The following is a 20369-nucleotide window of genomic DNA, read 5'->3' as shown; positions in this document are numbered from 1 at the left end:
GGTGTTATGTGTTCTTATTTGATAAGTATGGTAACACTAACAACCAGCAATTGCTTTTCTAAATTAATTGAAAAAAATAGAAAGTGTAATCAAGAATAATAATATTAGATTAATCAAAGAGATGATTAATAGGCTATCAGAAAATTATTTTCTTTGAATTTTAATAGATAATAAAATAACCTCCCCCCTAAAGTGGAAATTTATATGATTGTGAAGTAAACTTTAAAATTTGTGGTGCAGTTTCCATTTAGGTAAATTTGTTTGTGTGAGTTTTTGGTACATTGTGTCTTTAAGTAAATAGTCTATTTTTTTCTAGGTTATCAAATTTGTGAGTGTAGAGTTATTCATAGTATTCCATTTTTATGTTTTTAATATCCTGTCATTATCTGTAGTTATGTCCCTTCTTTCACTTCTGATATTAATAATTATATCTTTTTCTTAGTTCGTTTGACTAGAGATATAAATGTGATCGATTTTTTCAAAGAGCAAGCTTTTGATTTTTTTTTATTTTCTACTGATTTCCTGTTTTTAATTTTATTGATTTCTCTTCTATTTTTCTTTATAAATTGAGATATAATTGACATATTATGTTAGTTTCAGGTCTACAATATAATTATTCAATATATGTATATATTGTAAATGGTCACCATAATAAGTCTCTTTAACATTTATCACTACATAGTTAAAATTTTTTTCTTGTGATGAAAACTTTAAAATCTACTTTCTCAGGAACTTTCAAATATGCAATACAGTAATATCAATTATAGTCACCCTACTGTATATTATATCCCCAGGAGTTATTTATTTTGTATCTGGAAGTTTTCTCTAATTCTTCTTATTATTTTATTTTGCTTACTTTGAATTTAATTTGTTCTTCTTTTCTAGTTCCCTAAGGTGGGAACAGATTATTGATTTTAGGTCCTCAATTACTTTTTAAATATTAAGTAAGAAATGCTAACATCAAAATTTTAATATTAATCTAATAGTTAGAACTGGCAAATATTGTAGGCTTTGTTTCAATTGTAAATGACCAAGAACAAAGAATTAAATATTTATGTGACATAATCCAGAATTTTGAATAGCATGTGGAAAATTAGCTCTAAATATCTAAAAGTCAGACATTTATTTTTACTTTTGGAGTCTTCAGGATTTTTCTCAGGATTTACACTGGTAAAATCTCACTGGAAATGAGATCTGTCTCAAGAATATTGAATAAACTACAAGATATTTTTGGAGGGAATCCTAATTTACTATTTTAGATTAGAATTGTCCCTTCATCATATCAATGAGCTACACAGATGCAACAGCATATTATTAACAGTTAGGAAGCAATGACAATAATTTTATAAAGTACAATCATTAAAAAAAAAATTTATAAAAGAAAAGCAGTCATTTTTCCAAGTTTTCCTAAACAGTTTCCAACATCTTTACCTTGTGAAAATTGAAGAACTAATATAGTATGCAATAATTTAAGTTCATTTTACTCTTGATAGTATATTTAGTTCTGCTATAACTTGAGGTGGTACATTTTAAAATAGGTTAAATTATTAAGAAATACATAAATACCGCAATAAACACGGCACTGTGCCTTGAAAAATATCTGAAGTTTTCTTGCATCAGTGAGCATTAAAAGGTCTTCAGCCTGTAAGTTATTGTGAAATGATGGAAGCAAGTTTATCTGAATAAGGAGGGAAAGTTGTAACTTTTGATGTGAACAAATGTCTTATAGACATGGGGAAACTGATAGATATTTGAGATGTGCATATATGTGTTTGGTGTATTCCTTTTGGCGGAGTGCATTTTTTGCGTAGCTTAGTGTTTCTTGTAGAGAAAATTGCACATAGGCAAATGCAGAATTTGCATTATGCTCCAATTATTTTTTAATATATCAATTACTTTGGAACAAATTTGAGTTTTCAAAACAAACATCATAGTGGACCTACCTGCATCTTAAAACTTCTACATAGAAAAAAAATAATTACCCATTGTAAATACATGCTTGAATAGGGAGCTTGAGCAAATAAACCCATCTTTTACAGCTGGCAATCCAGAGACTGTTTGGGAAATTATTTGAACTGACACAGTTGACATGGCAAAGATCTGTGATGGATCTGCTGAGGAAACTAAAAATGTACCGCATGAGAGATCAGTCACAGCATTTGTAAGCCTCAGAAAAAAACACACTTGCCCAGTCAGTTTTACAATACAATCATTCCTGTACTCCACAAAATCCCAGTTCACAAATATAATGCAATTCTCCTATACACTGATAAATGATCTTTTTTCTTTGTGGTAAGGTAAAAATCTATAGGTATTTTTTGAGTTTTCTTCGGGAAAACTAGTACGACCAGCTTGAAATACTAGTTAATATGTTTCTCTGTATGTAAGTCAGACAAAAATAGAATCAAAACTTTAAGGATATCTAACTTCAGAATGGCCATGATATTTTCACTTGTATAATTTCATAGTCTTGAAGATTTTCTTTACAGAAATAAATATGTAAGGGACAGTATAGTTTTATATGAGAAGGTTACAAGTTTTTAATTTTTTTCATAAATATTTATTTTTAAGGCTTTGTCAAAACATAGTTTATATACTTCTTTGTTTCTATTCTTTATTACATATAGTTTTATGTTTTATTAAGTCATATCTTATTTCAGCATTTTTTCATATTTTTGTTATTGGTATTTAAATAAGGGTATTTCTTACTTTCTAATATTTCAGTTGTCCTTTGATTAAAATATTTTCAAGCCACATTCAAACTTAAGAGCTTGAATATTTGATACTTTTAAATGAGATTTAAACCAGGTGTTATTTGTCCTAATTTAATTTATATACCTATATTTATATATAATATGTATTTTATTTGTTATATGATATAGTTATAAATTTATAATATATTTAATTATTTATGTAATTTATATATAAATATATAATTTATGCATGAGTGTATATATACCTATAAAAATTTGGAACAGGTAAGCCAGAGATACTTTTGAATGTTTTTTATAGTGACTTAACAATTAAATACATAAAAAGCAAAACTTCAGGGATTATAGCATGATCATATTATCCATGTACACAAGAAGATTGTTTTTTAAAACTTTATATTTAGATTTTAATAGTTTTTAATCAAATAATTATGCTATTTTCCCCCTTAATTCTTTGAAATTTGGAATGAAGAAGTAATTGCATGGTACTAAGTGATAGAGGTTGTGTGATATACCTGCCATTCAGTTTTTCTTTACTTGACTAAACTTCAAACAAAGGGAATTATTAAAATTCTATTCTCTAATCATTATTGGGAAATTCCAGCCCATGTATAAGCCTTGTAGGTAAAAGTGCAGGTGTGGGCATTCTTTGGGTATTTTGTTCCCCTCTGTAGCCCATAATTAGAGCTGGCCTTGGACTGTACTCCTTCATATTAGAATAGCTTAAATTATATTATCAAATAGCTGAACAATGAACTCATAGCTCTATCATAATAGCACTATAGTTCTTTGCAAGTCCTGAATTTAAATTGAATTTCCAACAGAAGTTTCCTTCTTAAAAACAAAATCTTGCTTTGTTAGCTTTTTAAGTTTATTTTTAAACTCATATCTTATCTACTAACCTTAGGATTTTTTTTTTTTTTTCGAAATTTTTGTCCTTATTCTATCCCCATTTCCTAGTTCGGTAAAATTCAATATTTTTGCCTAAAGTATTTCAAAGATTTTTTTTTGTCCATAATTTTAGAATTTTTATCTAAATTTAGAACTTCAGATTTTTACAATATTAATCCTCTTGGCTTATAGTCAACCATTTTATTTTACTTAAAATTATTTTTTTATAGACAACTAACTCAAAGATTTAAACAGTGTTATACCTGTTACCTTAGGTTGAATGCAGAGATCTCAGTTTAAAAACACTCAAATGCATTAATTCTATTTAAAACTTTTATTTACATAACAAACTTAGAGAATGTATGAAATTACATTTAAGTATATCACCAAACAAATGAACTCTATCATAACACAGATTTTTGTCATAAATCTGATTAATTCATTCCATTACAAAATAGTTAAACAATAAAACCTGGTATCACACTAGTAACCCAAAAAAGAAATCAATCTAAAATTCCAACACTGACAACATCAAAGTATTCAGTAACACTTACAATATCTTATTGAGTAAATTTTGGCACAGCATCACACTAGTAGAAAATTTTATCTGAAACTAATTACTAATTTCATAACAAAATGTTGAATGTAATTATTTATTAGAAACTGTATACCCACAGGTATTATAAATTTTTTTGAAAAAAAAATTGTTTTTAAGTCTGATTATTTTCATTTAGTATTTTGCCAAAAAAATGTTTGCTAAATATTACCTTTCAACATACATTACTCATATAATTTATTTACTAAACTTCAGATTTTATTATGATTTTACTGAGGCATTATTTTTATTATGTCATGGTTGTTTATATCAAATATGTATGTAATTCTTACATGAAAGAGTCAATAAAACTTGGCATCACCAGCATCGCCTTTCTTTCTTCCTAAATCATGTTTACTATCATCTCAAGTTCTGTTATTGCCTATTTTACCCAGTCATTTATTCACTTATTCTCATGTATTTAAACAAGTATTTATTTAGTATCTACTAGATATCAAATACATATTGTAGGTGTGAAAAATTAGCAAGATTGAGTCACTAATTTCAAGATGCTCAGAGGAGAATGGGGAAAGAGAGACAAGAAAAAGATAAAGATACTTACAATACATGTTAAAATAGGCATACGCATAAAAAACTATAAATTTCCCAGAATAAATTATACTAGGCTGAGTCCTGTATTATTAATAGGAGTTAACCATGTGAAAGCAAAGGGGAAAATTAACAAGAAGTAAAAGGACTATCATGAGCAAAAGTTTTGGAGTGCAGGACATGGCACCTGCAGGCTGATGATCATGAGTAGAAAAGGTAATGTAGGAAGATGAAGGAAAGGAAATGATGAGCAAGGAGGCTGGAAAGATGCAGAAATAATTAATTTTTTTTTTTTCATTTTAGAAAGATAACACAGGTAAAAGTACAAAAGACAAGCTGAAATGTGACATTAGAAAAATGTCTCTATAATTAGGAGGCTATTTCAATCATCCAAAACAAAATATGAGTAACTAAACTAAGAGAGTGAAGCAAGAATAAGGACAACAAATAAACTTTAGCAAGATCATGGAGGTGATTTGTATTTGAATTGCTGCTCTTTTAGAAGTAGGGGTGGAGTAGAGAGCCATGGTTGGCTTTCAAGATTCTGCTTTTAACATTAGAAGCAAAGGAGACATAAATGAAAAGGAGCAAGTTTAGACAAGAAGGAAATCAGTGCAGTTTATATGTTCAGTTTTAGATGCCTATCATATATATTTAGAGGTATTCTTTACAGAGTTGGACATGCTGATTTGAAGCTAACAGATAACTGGAAAAGTAATAAATATTTGGGAGTAATTAGCACATAAATGATAACTTCAGACTTAGAAAGAGACCACTAGGAAAGTCAAGATTCAAAGGTTGCCAGGTAGTTTTTCTTTCTTTCTTTTCCTTTTTTTTTTTTTTTTTTTTGAGTAAGTAGGTTGTTTATTAAATGTCTGCATTTGAACATTCTTTCATGAGGTCCCAGTCCTCACCAAGCACTATCCTAGTAAATATAGCCTGCTTCACTCCCTTGTGTTACCAGCCTGGTCCCTAAAGGCAATTAATTACAAAACCCAGAAGGAGATAAGATTGATCTCTGAAAAACATCAACATTTAAATATGGAAAGAGGAAGGTAATCACATGAATGATACTGGAAAAAGGATCTACAATGAATAAAAAGGAGATTCAGAATAATCCTGTTTGTACTGGGATTTTTCAATTGATTTGACCCCCAATTGCTGTTTCTCAATCTCACATATATTTAACTGACTCAACAGAGAAAATATATTTTATTCTTCTTAATAGCATGAATATCATACTACATTTTTTCACTAAAGTTCTAAAGTTATTTAGCAAAATTACAGAACAAAAATATTCTAGATACCAAGAGTTTAGGGTACTTTTTTCTTTAATGTGTTTATTCTCCTCTTCCTTTTGTTACTTGGAAAATATCTATTGTTAAAGTACTATAATCATGCAAATCTTCACTCTTTAAGATGATTTTTTCTCTTCTCTTTCTCCTTGATTATGTGCTTCTTTTCTTTCCTTATCATTCTGCGTACCACACAACTGACCACTCTCAATCATTAAGCTTTTAGGTCAGCATTAAACAGTCTTAGGAGCAAAGCCTTAGGTCTGATGACCATAGAAAAGATTTTTGGTTAAACCGAAAATAACATCTAGCAGATCCAGACCCATGGAGGCGAAAGGACCTTACCAGTATCCCCTTGAAACCCGACAGAACAAAACTGACATCAGGATCTGATACAATGATCGACTGCCTCTCAGCCCATGATCCCGTCTCTTAGTTACCATGACTAATGAGTTTTCCCCTATATAACCTATCCCCTAGAGGCCATCAGGGAGCCAGGTCTTTGAACGCTAGCTCACCTGTGTCTCTGGGTTTGACACCGTTTCATTAAATAAACCTCTACTTTCTTTGCGGCAAACTCCTGTCTATGTTTCCTTTGTCTTTGATGTGTGCGGGCAAAATGAACCCTTTGAGTTCATTAACAGTACCTGACATACAGAAGTTTCTAAAAGCATATTTATTCTTTTCTTCATACAGAATAATTTCTTTTTGCACAAAGTTGGAAATGCAAATGTGTGTAATAACACCCTCTACCTCATTAAGAGCAAATTTTTGTAAAAAAGGAAGGAATGTGAAAAGAAGGAAGAGCTGGAATAAAGAGATAATGATTTGTTTAGTCTCAAAAGTCAGTTTAAATTGATTTTTATTTTTTACTAGAAAGGAAAAAAAATCTATGGAAGAATAGTAGTGAGGGAGAACTAGCCCCATCTGATATTAAAATATATTATAAAATGGTAGTAATAGAAACTATTTGTACCAGAGAAAGAAGAAATATAGATTGACAGAACAGAATATAGAGCCCAGAAATGCATGAAATTTGATAAATTATTCTTTTTTTTTTTTTTTCAGTAGGGAAAAGAGTACTTAATCAATCAATAAATGCCATCGGGACTAATGCATATCTATTTGGAAGTTTTATCCCTAACATGCAAATAAAGACTGACAAACATAATTACACAAACATTTTTAAACTGGAATAATTAAAAGCACCATTTACATGGCAAAAATTTAAGCAAAATATTGGGGGATAACTTTCAGTGTTAGTTTTTAGAAGAAATGTGAGCTTAATTAACAATAATAAATAGTTTATATGAATAAATGAGAAATGACAAAAGAAAATGGGCAAGAAAAATAAACAAGGAAGTCATAGAATGAGAAAAATATTGAAAGTATGCTCAATCTCACTAATATTTAAAGAAATACAAACAAATAATGAACTATGTTTTTCTGCCTAACACCTGGGCAAAATGGAAAAGACTGATTGCATTTATTAATCATTCATGTTGAAAAAATGGTCATTCTTATACTATATTGGCAGTGGGTAAATTGGTTCAGCTTTTTTGAGATTATTTCAACAATATTTATTATAACTGTAATAAATACAGTTAGATTCAATTTCCATTTCTATGTACCTGTACTAAAGAAAGACTTGCACATGTACATACAGGCATATATATGTATTTTAAGCAACAGCAACATTGTTATACTGAAAACAAACCTTCATCACAATGGATATAGTTAAAGGGTATCAGCATACTATGGAATATTATTGGCCATTAAACAAGTGTAAAGCTACATGCACTGATCCTGGAATTCACCAGGACATGTGAAGGAAGAGAAGTAGTAATAAGGTTGAATTGAGGATTGGGTGGGTGCAGGCATTGGGTTGTTCCTATTTATATCAAAATTTCTTAATTAGAAATCCACAAACGAGATGGAATCACATGGGCTCTACAATAGGACCAAGGAATCTGCGTTTTGACAAATATGTTTTGCTTTTTTCAACTTTTTAATATCTTCAATAAATATGCCTTTATTGAAGCATATTTTACAGAATATATATTGCATCCATTTCAAGTGTACAATTCAATGATTTTTTTAGAAATTTTACCAACTTGTGCCACCATCACCATAATCAGTTTTGGAGCATTTTCATCACCCTAATAAGATCTCTCACTTATTTTCACTATTAATCCCCATTCCTACCCCCTGCCCCAGACCTCTCTATCAATTTGCCTTTTCAGGGCATTTCATATAAATAAGCCCACACAGTATATTTCAAACTTTAACATGCATAGGAATTATATTAAAATGCAAATTGAGAAGGTCTCAATAGAGGCCTTAAAATCAGTAGTTATAACAAGATGATGCTGATGATGCTGGTCCATGGACCACATTTCTCGGAGCAAGACCCTAGGATATTTCTGAGTCTTCCACACGGCAAATTTTTAGGACCACTGCTGCATATCCTTCTGTACTCTCAGTTTTTAATAATGAACATTTGTTCCTGCCTTACCATTATCATTTTTTTTTAAGGAGAAAGTCAAGTAATAGGAATTTTATGGCACTATCTAACAGTAGTAAAATTTTTAGTTCAATAATAATAACTGAAAATTTTATTAGGTTCCTGAAACCTTTGCAAATTCCCTGTGCTAAGTGTCATATTTGTATTGTCTTTTATTTCTAGAGAGAGATTAGTCATGCAATATGAAAACCTGGAAAAACAGGAAAATAGAGAGCCAGACTCAAGGAGATAAGAGTCTCAAGAAATAGAGAAGAAAAATATTTAAAAGGAAAAGAACACCAACTAAACTGCTGGGCCTCTGGGAAAAGTGTACAGGTGGCTGACCAAGGCAAGATCAGGTTGTTCTCAATTCTTAATACTACAGATAAGTGACAAAAGGCCTTTTATTTATTTGTATCTTTTTTATTTGTAATTTTAGCACCTGCCCTTAAATTGTTTCTCCAAGCTTATTAGTGGTTGAACCAATTTATTTATGTTTTCAGATTAATATTTTCTATGTGTCGTATAACATAAACTCCTAAGACAGCACTTTTCTAATATTATGTACATCTATTCCAGGACTGAAGAATGCATCATTAGTTATATTAGCATTTAGTTATTCCCTGAGCAATATCCTGTTATGAATACAGATAAAGAAAAAAACAAAAACAAAAACAAAATAATAAGTGTCCAGGAGACTGTTATCTTTATTGTGAACTCTTGGTTGAGTAAATTTAAAGTATATTTCGTTTTAATCCAAGCCAATCAATTTTATTAAAGGTGTACTCACTATTCTCTTTCTTTTCAATACTACCAACTATTAAGTTTCTATGTGAAGAAAACATATTGGGTAATTCAAAGCAATAGTTAAATCAAAATATTTGGTTTACAAATCTTATAAAATTCTGTTGCTTTTGGTTTGCTTGAGTTCTAAAACCTAGAAGTTAAGTTCTAAACAAGGAGGGATGCTGAGAATATAAGAAGTATCTGTGAAATATCAGAAGGAAAGAAATATGATATGTATTTCTATTTTTTCCACTGATTTTTGCATCCCCAACAGAGCATATCTTTTCTCATACTAATCATTAACCATTTCATAAAACAATATAACATCTTTTGACCTAAAATTTTATAGTACAAGGAATTTGTCATTTCCCTCTCTAATGACTTGAACAGATAAATTGAAGTTTTTTCCTTGAAAAATGTTTGTGGTTTTGACTAATGAAAGATTATTAGATAATATTATCACTTCTACAAATCTACCTAAGGAAAAAATCTTGAAAGTAGAAAAAAACTTTAGATTTGAAGGTGCTCATCACATTATTATTTACAAAAGAAAATACTAAAAATAACCTGTTTTCAGTATTTTTATAATTTGCATACTAATTTTTACAAAGACAATTTAAAAAATTTAAGAAATACGTGGAGCTTGAAAATAGACTTATATAAAACAGTGTCAAAAATATTAAAATGCACTTTCTAGCACAGTCTTTTTCAGTTCTTTATTCTCTTTATGCATAACAGAGCTTGTCTACTCTAGTTATTTTCTATTTCAATATCAATGATAACCAGGCCAGAGGGCTCCCAGTCTTTGAAAATGTACTGTATAACAGATTAGTTATAGGGTATCAGTAAATTGGATCTAAACCCAAGGCATTTCTCACAACGCATCTCAATGTTGTTTTTCAGATTCCTGCTTGTAACTTCAGTAGCAGCAAGTAGAAAGCTAACTGAGCCTACAGAAAAAACAAAAAAACAAAAAAACAAAAAAAACAACCTTTTCAACCGACATTAATTTTTATGTACAAAGTGAAAAATTTCAGGGTTGATTCACTGGCTGACTGCATTAATTTTAAACCAAGTCATGTTCCTATATAGTTACATACATAAATTTATCTCAGCAGGATTCCTAAACCTTTTGCAGAATATATCTGAATTTTCTGGCCACAAGACAATGCCACAATAAGCAAAGAATGCACTGAGGAGCAACTGATTTAATCAAAAGGTATGTTTTCCGCTAAATATTCTCCTTCTGTCTCGAAAGCTGTAAATACTATTTGTGATATCAACTTGTGTGTCAACTTGGCTAGGCTATGGTACCCAATATTAAGTCAGACAGCATTCTACATATTTCTGTGAAGGTATTTTGAGTATGGTAATAACATTTAAATGAATAAACTTGGAGTAAAGCAAATAGTCCTCCATAATAATGGTGGGCCTAATGCAATCAGTTAAAGGACTTGAGAAAAAGACTCATTCTTCCCTGAGAGAGAGATTACTGCCATCAGACTGCCTTTGGACTTGAACTGCAATACTTTCTTGCTTCTCTCGCGCTTGCTGGCGGGCTATCCTGCATATTCGCCACAATCATGTGAGCCGATTTTCATTCTCTTACTCTCTCTCTGTATCTGTATGTACATACACATACACACACCACAGACATGCACACATGCACACTTGTTCATGCATGCTCTGGAGAACCCTGAATAATACATCATCTTAAGTTGTCTCTTCATCACATTGACTGTTTTCAATACCAAGTGTACTAGACTCCACTAAGTATTATAATTACATGGAGTTGCTTGTGGAATATAAACCAATTAGCCATATTATAAATTTACAGGAAATTCTGTTGTAATTCAGCTTGTGAACTAGATCTTAGCCCAGGTATCTTCCCCACTTGCTCTTTTTGGATATATTAGCCAATAAGAGGACACTTTGGATACGAAGGCAAGGAATGATTATCATATCAATAAAACTGGAAATAACCTAAGTTTTACCAGGAAATTTTTAAGCAAACAAGTCATTACATTTGGAAGTTTACATTCTCAGTGTATCATAGAAATGGATATTTATGTTATTTTATTGACAATATTTATAAGGTGAAGGAAGTATCTTTCAGTGTACTTGGTTATGATAAATACATAAATCCAAATGATTTTGTAGAACTTTACTTCATATTCAATGCCACACAGTTCTTTTGTGAGCTTTGCATTCATTGTGAGCTCATTTTTAGGATTCTCTGTCTGTCAAGACAAAAGGATTCTGAGCTACCTGGAAAGCCTTGTAGTTAAGACAGGGACAATATTATTTTTCACAGTGTTGTGTGACAGCAAAAATGGCATCTTATATAATTTTAAAGAAAAGAAAAAAAGCTTGCAAGAGCAAAATCGCTTCAATCTAAGAAAAAAATATTTTTCTACCAAAGTCTTTATAGCTCTTACCCACGGCACAAAAACACTTCAAAATGGAAGAACTCAATCAAAATCAGTATGTCTATCTGACATACTAAAATAAGACCAAAATCGAACTTCATATTTGAGGGTTTCATTGATTGGATTAGATACTGAGCATTCCATTATTGATTTAGATGGAAGTATTAAATCAGTAGTGTTTTGCATTCCTTTCCCAGTTCTTCGCTTTTACTTGTAGCCCCAGTTCACCATGATGAAACTTTAACACATCACATTAAAAGGGGTTTCTGATATACTGACTATATAAAACTTATTTAAAGACATATGGTAATAGAATTATCTGCACAGCTCTCTTGTGAATTTCCAATTTTTAAGTTTGTATACAAGTCCACTTTAAGCTCCCAGAAAAAAAATACAGTAAACTTTAGGGTAAATATTTGTACCTTATCATCTGCAGGGATTAAGATAGCCAAATAAAGAGGAGGATAAATATGAGTGAGAGTTAGATGGACAGAGATAGATAGCAACCTCATATGAAAGCATGTGGTACACCTGAGCAGAGGCAACTGAAGTAAACAGTGTTCTGATGCATAACAAATAAAAGTCATTCAAATGTCTTAGGTCCTCAGTCTAAGCTACTTCACAGAAGTAACCTGTGGAAAGTTGGAGAAATGACCCAAGTTTAAGTGTACCTATCACAGTAAAATGAACAGAAGTCAAGAATCTGCTAATAACTAGAACAGCAATATGTTTTAAACAACAAGAAGAAATGTCTATGGCCAACCACATGAAAGTATTAACCACCTAGTAGCAGTGAAAAAAAAACTGCTGGCATCCCCAAAAGTACTTAGGAAAGTTGCACAGGACTCAAAGCGATTATAGCTATCCAAATCTGGGAGTTTGGAACCAAGGAAACTTGACCTAAGGTACATGTATTTAATTCATCTTATTTTCTAAATAGAAAAATAATATATATTAGTAGAATATTGGCTTGAAATAATTTACAGTCCACATATTTATAATTGAACAGTAAAGAAGATTGGTAAAATTCTTAATTCCCTGAGAAAATACAGTAAAAAATAAGCTCGATTTGAAAGAGCGATAGGCATAGTGGTCAAGCATAAATGTCAGCCCCCTTAAATGCAGTCATTTCATTAAAAACAATATGTTCTAAAACGTGAAACAAAATAACAATTATATAATCTTTTCTCTTGGCTTTTCTAGATATCCCTTTGTCTTGAGATTACCTCCTCAATTTCTGTGGTAAACTTCTCATTTATTCGGATTATTTAAATAATCAGGTTTCTCAACATTGAATATCGGGGCTCTCTTTTCATTCTACACTCTAACCTTTGATTCTCTTGTCAACTTTTATGCTTTCAATTCAGTTATCACTAATGACCAATGACTCCCATATCTCTAGTCCATTCATATTGCTTACTTCACATATATATAAAATTCTTTCCCACACATATGCTGATGTGACCTTTCCAAAACATAATCTAGATCATGTCACTATCCAGCACAAAATCTTCCGGGCCCCTTAGTATTCTGATTAATACCTAAAAATCCTCCACATGGCCTAGAAGTTCTTTTCAGATTCATCCGATAGCACAGTTCTTCCATCTTCACCTTTACTGAACTACATTCCTTAATCACTCAACTCCCAAACCATCAGATACCTCTCAGTTCCTCAAATATGTCAAGGTCTTCTCTCTGGTACAGGTCCCAAAGTTGCTGTTACCTCTAAATGAATCGTCCCTCCTTCCTCCCATTTTCCCTTCCCATGATTCTCATTGATAATTATTTAATATCTATAAACCACCACTTCCTCTGAGAAGACTTATCTAAGTACTTAATCAAAGTTAAAATCTCTACTATACTCTTACACTGCATATAGTGCTTTCCTATCACACTTCTATGTTATATAATCATATATGGGAGTAATCATGTGTTTATGTTTTCCTTTCCCCTTAGACTCAAGAGAATAGAATCATACCAGTTTTAAGTATCATATACTCTGTATGCAATCAATAAGTAATTTGTGTTAAATAAAATAAAGGTTTTATTCTGTTCAATATCAATATGAAATATTCATAATGACACATAATAACAAGTTGTTTCCCTCAAAATACTTTCTATTTAATTTATACAATTTAACATATTTTATAAATTTGCAAATAGTTTTTAAAATTCTTTATGAATAATCTTTCCCATTTCATTAAGGACTTTTTAAATATTTCCCATCTCAGGATCTGAGAGTACTTGCTCACGGGTTGCTTAGAAGTCACTTTATTTGTTACTTCAGGTAAGTTATTTTCCCCTAATTTGAGTGTAAAATCTTTGAGGACTTTCTCTCCTATATTAAACTATATTGTATGTTTTAAAGCAGGCAGACTCTCTACTGCAAAACTTTTTTTTCTGTCCATAATTATATGAACCTAGCATGTGTCGTGCCATTAAATTTGTAGTCATTTGTACTTTTCAAAGTTCTGTTGGCATCCAGTTCATAAGTGCTGCAGAAGATAGGATACTTCAAGCTAAAAAAATATATATACAAAGAGGAAAATAGCTATGTGGTATTAGCATAACCACTTACTTCAGATACTGAAGTCTAATGCAAAACAATTTTATTTTATAAGATATTAATTTAGAGAGTTAAAGGTTTGTGTAATTTTCATCCACGTTGATTTTCTTTTATTCTTATCAACTGTGGTGTAATTTTTCTCTCTCAAGGTAGATTTTCTATTAAAAGTCTGGAACTATACATCACTTCCTTTGACCAGTAATTTGCTCCCCCTGGTGGACCTGCTAAATTCAAACTGTTGACAAGATATAGATATTTAATTTATACTTTGGCTTTATTTTCTTAATATTTTCAAAGATTAACATCTCGACACTGTTTTTAGGGTAGTATGAACTGTCACTGAACTTATTGTTAAGAGATGTTGTGCATTGATTTGGACAAATCTTCCTACTGATATCTCTATATCAAAAATTTCTTATTATTGTAGTCTCTAAATCAAACCATTTTTATGTGCTTTTGTAAGTGTTAGCATTAAGAAGTATGGTGACAGGATAATAATTAAATGCTTATCATAAGGATCTATCCAGATGGACTGATATCTAGAAATGAGGGGAGGCAAAGATTTCTTGTTTGGAAAAAACCTCCCAACTTAACACTATAACATTGTTTTCTATTTCACTGAATATTATTACAAGTGAAGAAGGTTCTTTTGAAATCACTGAACATTTCTGACACAAAAAAGATACAGGTTGAAAAGGAAGTGGATGAAAGGAAGTACCCCTTACTTGAATCCAGTTTTCTGAAATAAGGTGAAACATTAAAAATAAATGGCCACATTTCTAATGATCATTCAAAATAAATGCTCTTTTCTAATTTGACATCAACATAAATACTTCAAATGTTTAATGGTGGCAGGGTAGAAGCTAAATTCTGAGTCAAATGCTAAAATAGTATATTCGTGTCAAAATGTCATATTGGCTTCCAACTTAAGAAGCCTCCAGTGAAATGCTCACAGAGCAAAGGAGAGGGAGCTGTCTTCAGTTGAATATATGTATGCTCCCAAGCTGTGCTTGAAATGTTTTACTCTGGGCTCTTCATGCTGGAAAAGGCATTCAGAAGGAAATCTAAAATATATTTTCCTCAGACATCTTATAGTGAAGACTTTGCATTTTTTAAGCCTCCCTGTCAGAGCCCGGTGAAAAGATGGATTCACTTCAGTAAGTTTTGAAAAAGCTACTAGCTATTAAGAATAACGAATGAAAAGGGGGAAACAGAAAGAGAGCCAAGCTGAGAACAACGGAAGAAAGTGAATCGAACACTTATATCTGAAGTGTAAAGACCTTCGGAATGTTTTGGCTTAACAATATTGTTTACATAACAAATACTTAAGATTTGGAACTCATTGGAATTATAAGGATTTAGGTGATTTTAGGGACTTTTCATTCAACCATTATTCAGCTCAGGTTTATATTAATGATACTGGATTTATCCCATCAATATTAGCTGCTTAGGGGCTGGTAGGTACTGTAACTGCAGAAATAATAACTAGTACTGCAGCGTATTAAGCATCCTCTGGAGAAATCATTTGTGACACCCTTTTGTAAGATCAGGGCATCTATGAAGCTTTTCTGTATTGATTTTGAGATATTGGAGAGTCTAGAAGGGCGTTAAACCTTTTCCATTTATGATAGCCCTAATCTTTTTTTTTAATTTTATTTTATTATTAGTTTCAAGTATACAGTACATTGGTTAGACATTTATATAGTTTGTAAAATGATCCCCGTAATTGCTCTTTCTGTCCTCTGGCTCTCCACCTAGCCAGTACATTAATGTTAACTGCATTCCCTATGCAGTGATGGTAGGCCTAATCTTAACAGAAAGCCAGCTGGTCCCTGCAAAACCCTCTGTTACATTTAACATTAGTCTTTGTTGTGCATAGTTCTCTTGAGCCAATTAAAACTTGACATTTTGTACCTCCTGTAATTACAATGCAAATGAAGGGATGAATTTTGTTTTCAAAAAACAGATTACATAAGTTAATTAAGATGAAAACTCACCTAGACTAAGACTTGCAGATCAGCAGTGTTTTCAAAGAGCCTACTAACATGGTAGGATATGAATTCTTAGTTTGTGTTCCACATAATGGAAAGATCCATTATCTACTTGTCAAAACAAGAGAAGGAAGTCCCAGAGACTGAAACATATAATTGTTAGGTATACTCTTTAAAGTAATGGTAAGGAGGAGGCAATTCACCAGTTTCTGATTAAAATGAACTTTTCTACGGTTTCATTTTGCTTCAGACTTAGAAAATGCTAGCTTTAAAAAGCACATAGCATTCAAATGATATGGATAATGAAAATTGCCACAATAGATGCATTTGTGAAAACCATAAAGTTCTGTGCATTTACTCTATTTTTATCTGTCTACCTGAATAATTAAAGGGGAGCTTCTGGACACATTAGATACATTTGGGTCACAATTCAAACACATTACCGCCCCTAAGAAGAAAGGTGAACAAAGCTAAGAAAAGCAAATACTTTAGAAATGACCTTGCATTATTCTTGGTGCTATCACAAGAAGATGCAATTCTAAGGGTGAAGATAGAAAGAAATAAAATGCAACATTTATTTTCCCACTGAAAAGCCAAATAATGCTTTGTTAGTGGTTTTTCTAAAGAAGCATTTTCTATCTTTGCCACTTAATCATAGCTGAACTCCTTACACATACAAAAAAAAGTCATATTTAATTTTTAGCCATTAGAAAGATGGATACAGTGTAGATATTAAAAGCAGCAAAGATAAAAAAACAATTATGTGATATTTATGGCATAAAAATGAAATATTTTTAGATATCACAGATCAAACAATAATTATTTTAAAAAAGGAAAGACATGCCACCAGACTGAAGATTTGGGACATTGAGTAATTAACATGGAGTTAGAAAAGGTCATCATAGCCACCTTGAAACTAAAATTATTGCCACAATATAAATTAGGCCGTTAGAAACTGAGTGTGAGCATTGAACCAGCATCCACAGCATGATATAGCACCCTAGAACATCTCATTACATACTTCAGATTGATGAAGTGCCTTAACATCCTATGTTGTTATTTACCAATTTAAATTCAGTCCTACAAAGCAGAAAACTAGACAGAGTACAGCCTAGAGCCTAAAGATCTAGGAATAAGGAGACATTTTTACTGAATTCTTTAGAATATATTTGTGTTCATGCAAGTTGCTCCAGTGGGCTTCCAGAGCATGGCTTTTCTCAAGAGAAAACTGAGATTGCAGATTTTTCTCTCATTTAGATATAAATCCCTCCATTCTCTTCTGCTTTTTTAAAGAACCAAATACCTGATTTCTTGTACTTTTATTTTGCAGTTTGGATATAAGCAGATTGAAACCCCAGCCTAATAAAATCTATAAGCTCTTTGCTTTTAAATAACAAATGAATGTTCCAAAAATATTGCTTATCATTTTCATTATACCTCAATATGTCAGTCATTCTTTATTGTTCTTATTGTTTCACACACACACACACGCATGCACGTACGCACACACATCCACACAACCTTTTTAATGTTTTAATTTCTGGAAAAGCTTTCTCCTGAGCCTTACAAACATTTTTAAGCATCTCAAGAGCCTTTACTCTCAAGTATGTGATTAGTGGTTCTCTGTTTTCGTAAGACTTTTTAAAATCTCTTTTTGAATCTTTAGTAGTTCACCCTTTTTGCCCCCTCATAGTTTTAATCATGTGGTTCCAGAAGGCTTTTGCTATGGGGTGCCAGATTTGGCGATATATGGGTATGCCAAACTAAGGTTATTTAGGTAATGCAGCCCTTTTATCTACTCTGAGGATACAACAGGATAGACAAGCCCAATTCAGAGCACTCTTAAATGGCAGAAAGTCAATGACTGTGCCCCTGGGACTAGCTCAGGCCCTTTAATTTCCCAGCTGCTGGTCAAATCCTTTAAAGAAGGCAATGGCCAGCGATGCATGAGTATTGCCAGGGGAAATTCCACCAGCCTTGGAAACTAGCAAACTGTCTCTTTGGGATAAGAAGAAACTGTGTGTCACAGAGCCAGCCTGGCTTCTTTCTCATTTTCTTTCTTCTGTGACTGCATATCTTGCTCTCAGAAACAGTAGTTTTCTCTCTACAAGATTCCTTCAGTCTACCCCAGAGGACATTCCCTGTTTACATTTTGCTCCAGCCCGAGGGAAAGCTTCTTTTCTTGGTTACCAGCTACCATTTCAATAGGGAATCAGGAATCAATTACTCTAAGGGATCATTACTCTAATAACTAGTTTAGAGTTCCCTCGCTCCTTCCAAAAGCTTTTTCCCATCCAACAGAAACTGCTACAATTTAAAAAGAAGGCATATCTCCCAGGAACTGAATTATCTTTTCCCTCTAACTTTAGTGTAGAATTTTTCAGGGACTTTATAACAAGTTCTAACAGTCTGTTGGACTCTGAAGGACACTCCATCTGTCTGCTCTGTAGATTGCCTGACAACACCTAGAGTCTGGCACTGTAGAAATGCTGAACAAACCAAACAACAGAAATACATGGAACTTTGAGATACAGCATTATCTCCGTGCTTGGCATCATTGTTACCCTTACTCAGAATCTACATTTTTATCCCTTCACTCTAATGTCCATGTATCTTCGTGCTCGACTTTCCTTACTAATCTTTCTCTGATCTCCTCCCAAAACTTTATCCATTCCTTCTAAAATCCTTGTCCCATGATAAACAATGCAAAATAAAATAAAACAAACGAAACTATCTTTTACTTACTCAGCTCTTCATCGAACATTCCCTCCAGCTCCTTGCTTTTGTTGAAAATTGTTTCTTCCTCCTCCTCTAATTTCCCAGCTCTCTGAAATGGAGAAAGCGGACTTCCGAAGCCAGGAAATTCATCCATCAGGAAGGGCGTCAGCATTCTGCTAGCCCTGAGCTCCACCCTATCCCCAGACCCTGCACTTCAGAACTCTTGCCCCTCCACCCCAGAGACAAAGCCTGTCTCTGTTCACATCACACCATTTGGCTCTACAATCCAGAGTCATGCATGAACCTCCGAGTCATTTGTCTGTATATATCAAAAGACTCAGCACCATGTTCATGGCCTTACCCTCCACTCAGATTCTTCTTATTTTGAAAGATGTTCCTCCAAAAACTTCTGCTTGTCTCTTATACTCACCTCAAAAAGGATAATAAATGTGTTCGCTCTCTTGGTTGAGGTGGTGTTTTCATGGATATACACACAAAGCAAAGTTGATCAAATTATACACTTCAAATGTCTTCAATTTATTTTAAATAAAACTGTTTTTTGAAATTTGTGCTTTAAATTGAATGAATCTTGGCAGAAAATCATTGAAAAAGAAGATGTTCTCATAACACTTACTATGGTGGATATTTTCTGATCTCACATACCTGACCATGTGAGTTAAATCATCTATCACTAGCTATTTATTACCCATATGTGGACAATCTGTTTCTAGAGGCAAAATTAAATAAAATTAGTTTTAGTTTAGTTTAGTAACTTTTCAGGTATGAAATCTGGTTATGATTTTTCAGATATGAGTCTGATATAACTACCTTAATGTAATTAGGTAATTTTTTTTTTCTCATTAACGCCTCAGGTATAGGTCTCAAGTTTTGTCTGCACACTTCCATCTATGTCAGAAGAAACATGACTGAGTTAGCTTTATTTCTATTTTCTCTATGGGCTTTCCAAAATTACAACTTATTTTCAGATATTGTAGTGTGCTAGAGAGTACCCCATTATGAGGTGACACAGTTTCTAGAGCAAAATCTCCTGCTTTTGGAGAAACCTTACTTTCTCCCACCAGAAGAACTTTTTTTTTTTTTTTTTTCTGAAACTCCAGATCACTTTGTTGGGCTGCAACCTTCAAGCCTAGAGTTTTATCACTGCCGTGCTGTGGATTCCAGAGATGGCCCTAGATATTAGCTTTGCCAAGTCTTTTAGAGTAAAACAACCTGTTTGCTACCCTAGAAGCCCTACACACCGTTGCTAGGTGGGTGGAGTATTAGTGTTTTGAGAATACAATCTATGGGACAGAGTAAATGCATGCCTTTTGCTCA

At 32.3% G+C, this 20369-nt stretch overlaps 1 long non-coding RNA gene across 2 annotated transcripts in view; it reads right to left on the bottom strand.

Annotated features, from left to right (window-relative positions):
• The window catches only part of LOC120608763 (uncharacterized), a 76336-nt gene extending 56970 nt beyond the window's left edge, over nucleotides 1-19366 (bottom strand). The window contains exon 1 of one of the 2 annotated variants that reach the window (XR_005654519.1): nucleotides 19062-19366. This is a non-coding gene — a long non-coding RNA (uncharacterized LOC120608763). The remainder of the gene's footprint in view (nucleotides 1-19061) is intronic. The other variant, XR_005654518.1, reaches the window with a different exon arrangement.
• Between the last annotated feature and the right edge of the window lie 1003 nt (nucleotides 19367-20369).

This window comes from Pteropus medius, unplaced genomic scaffold (genome assembly GCF_902729225.1).
Source record: "Pteropus medius unplaced genomic scaffold, Ma_sr-lr_union100, whole genome shotgun sequence".
Classification (NCBI taxonomy): Eukaryota; Metazoa; Chordata; class Mammalia; order Chiroptera; family Pteropodidae; genus Pteropus; species Pteropus medius.
The sequence above is the reverse complement of the archived record's forward strand: the minus strand, read 5'-3'. Positions and strand labels throughout refer to the sequence as shown.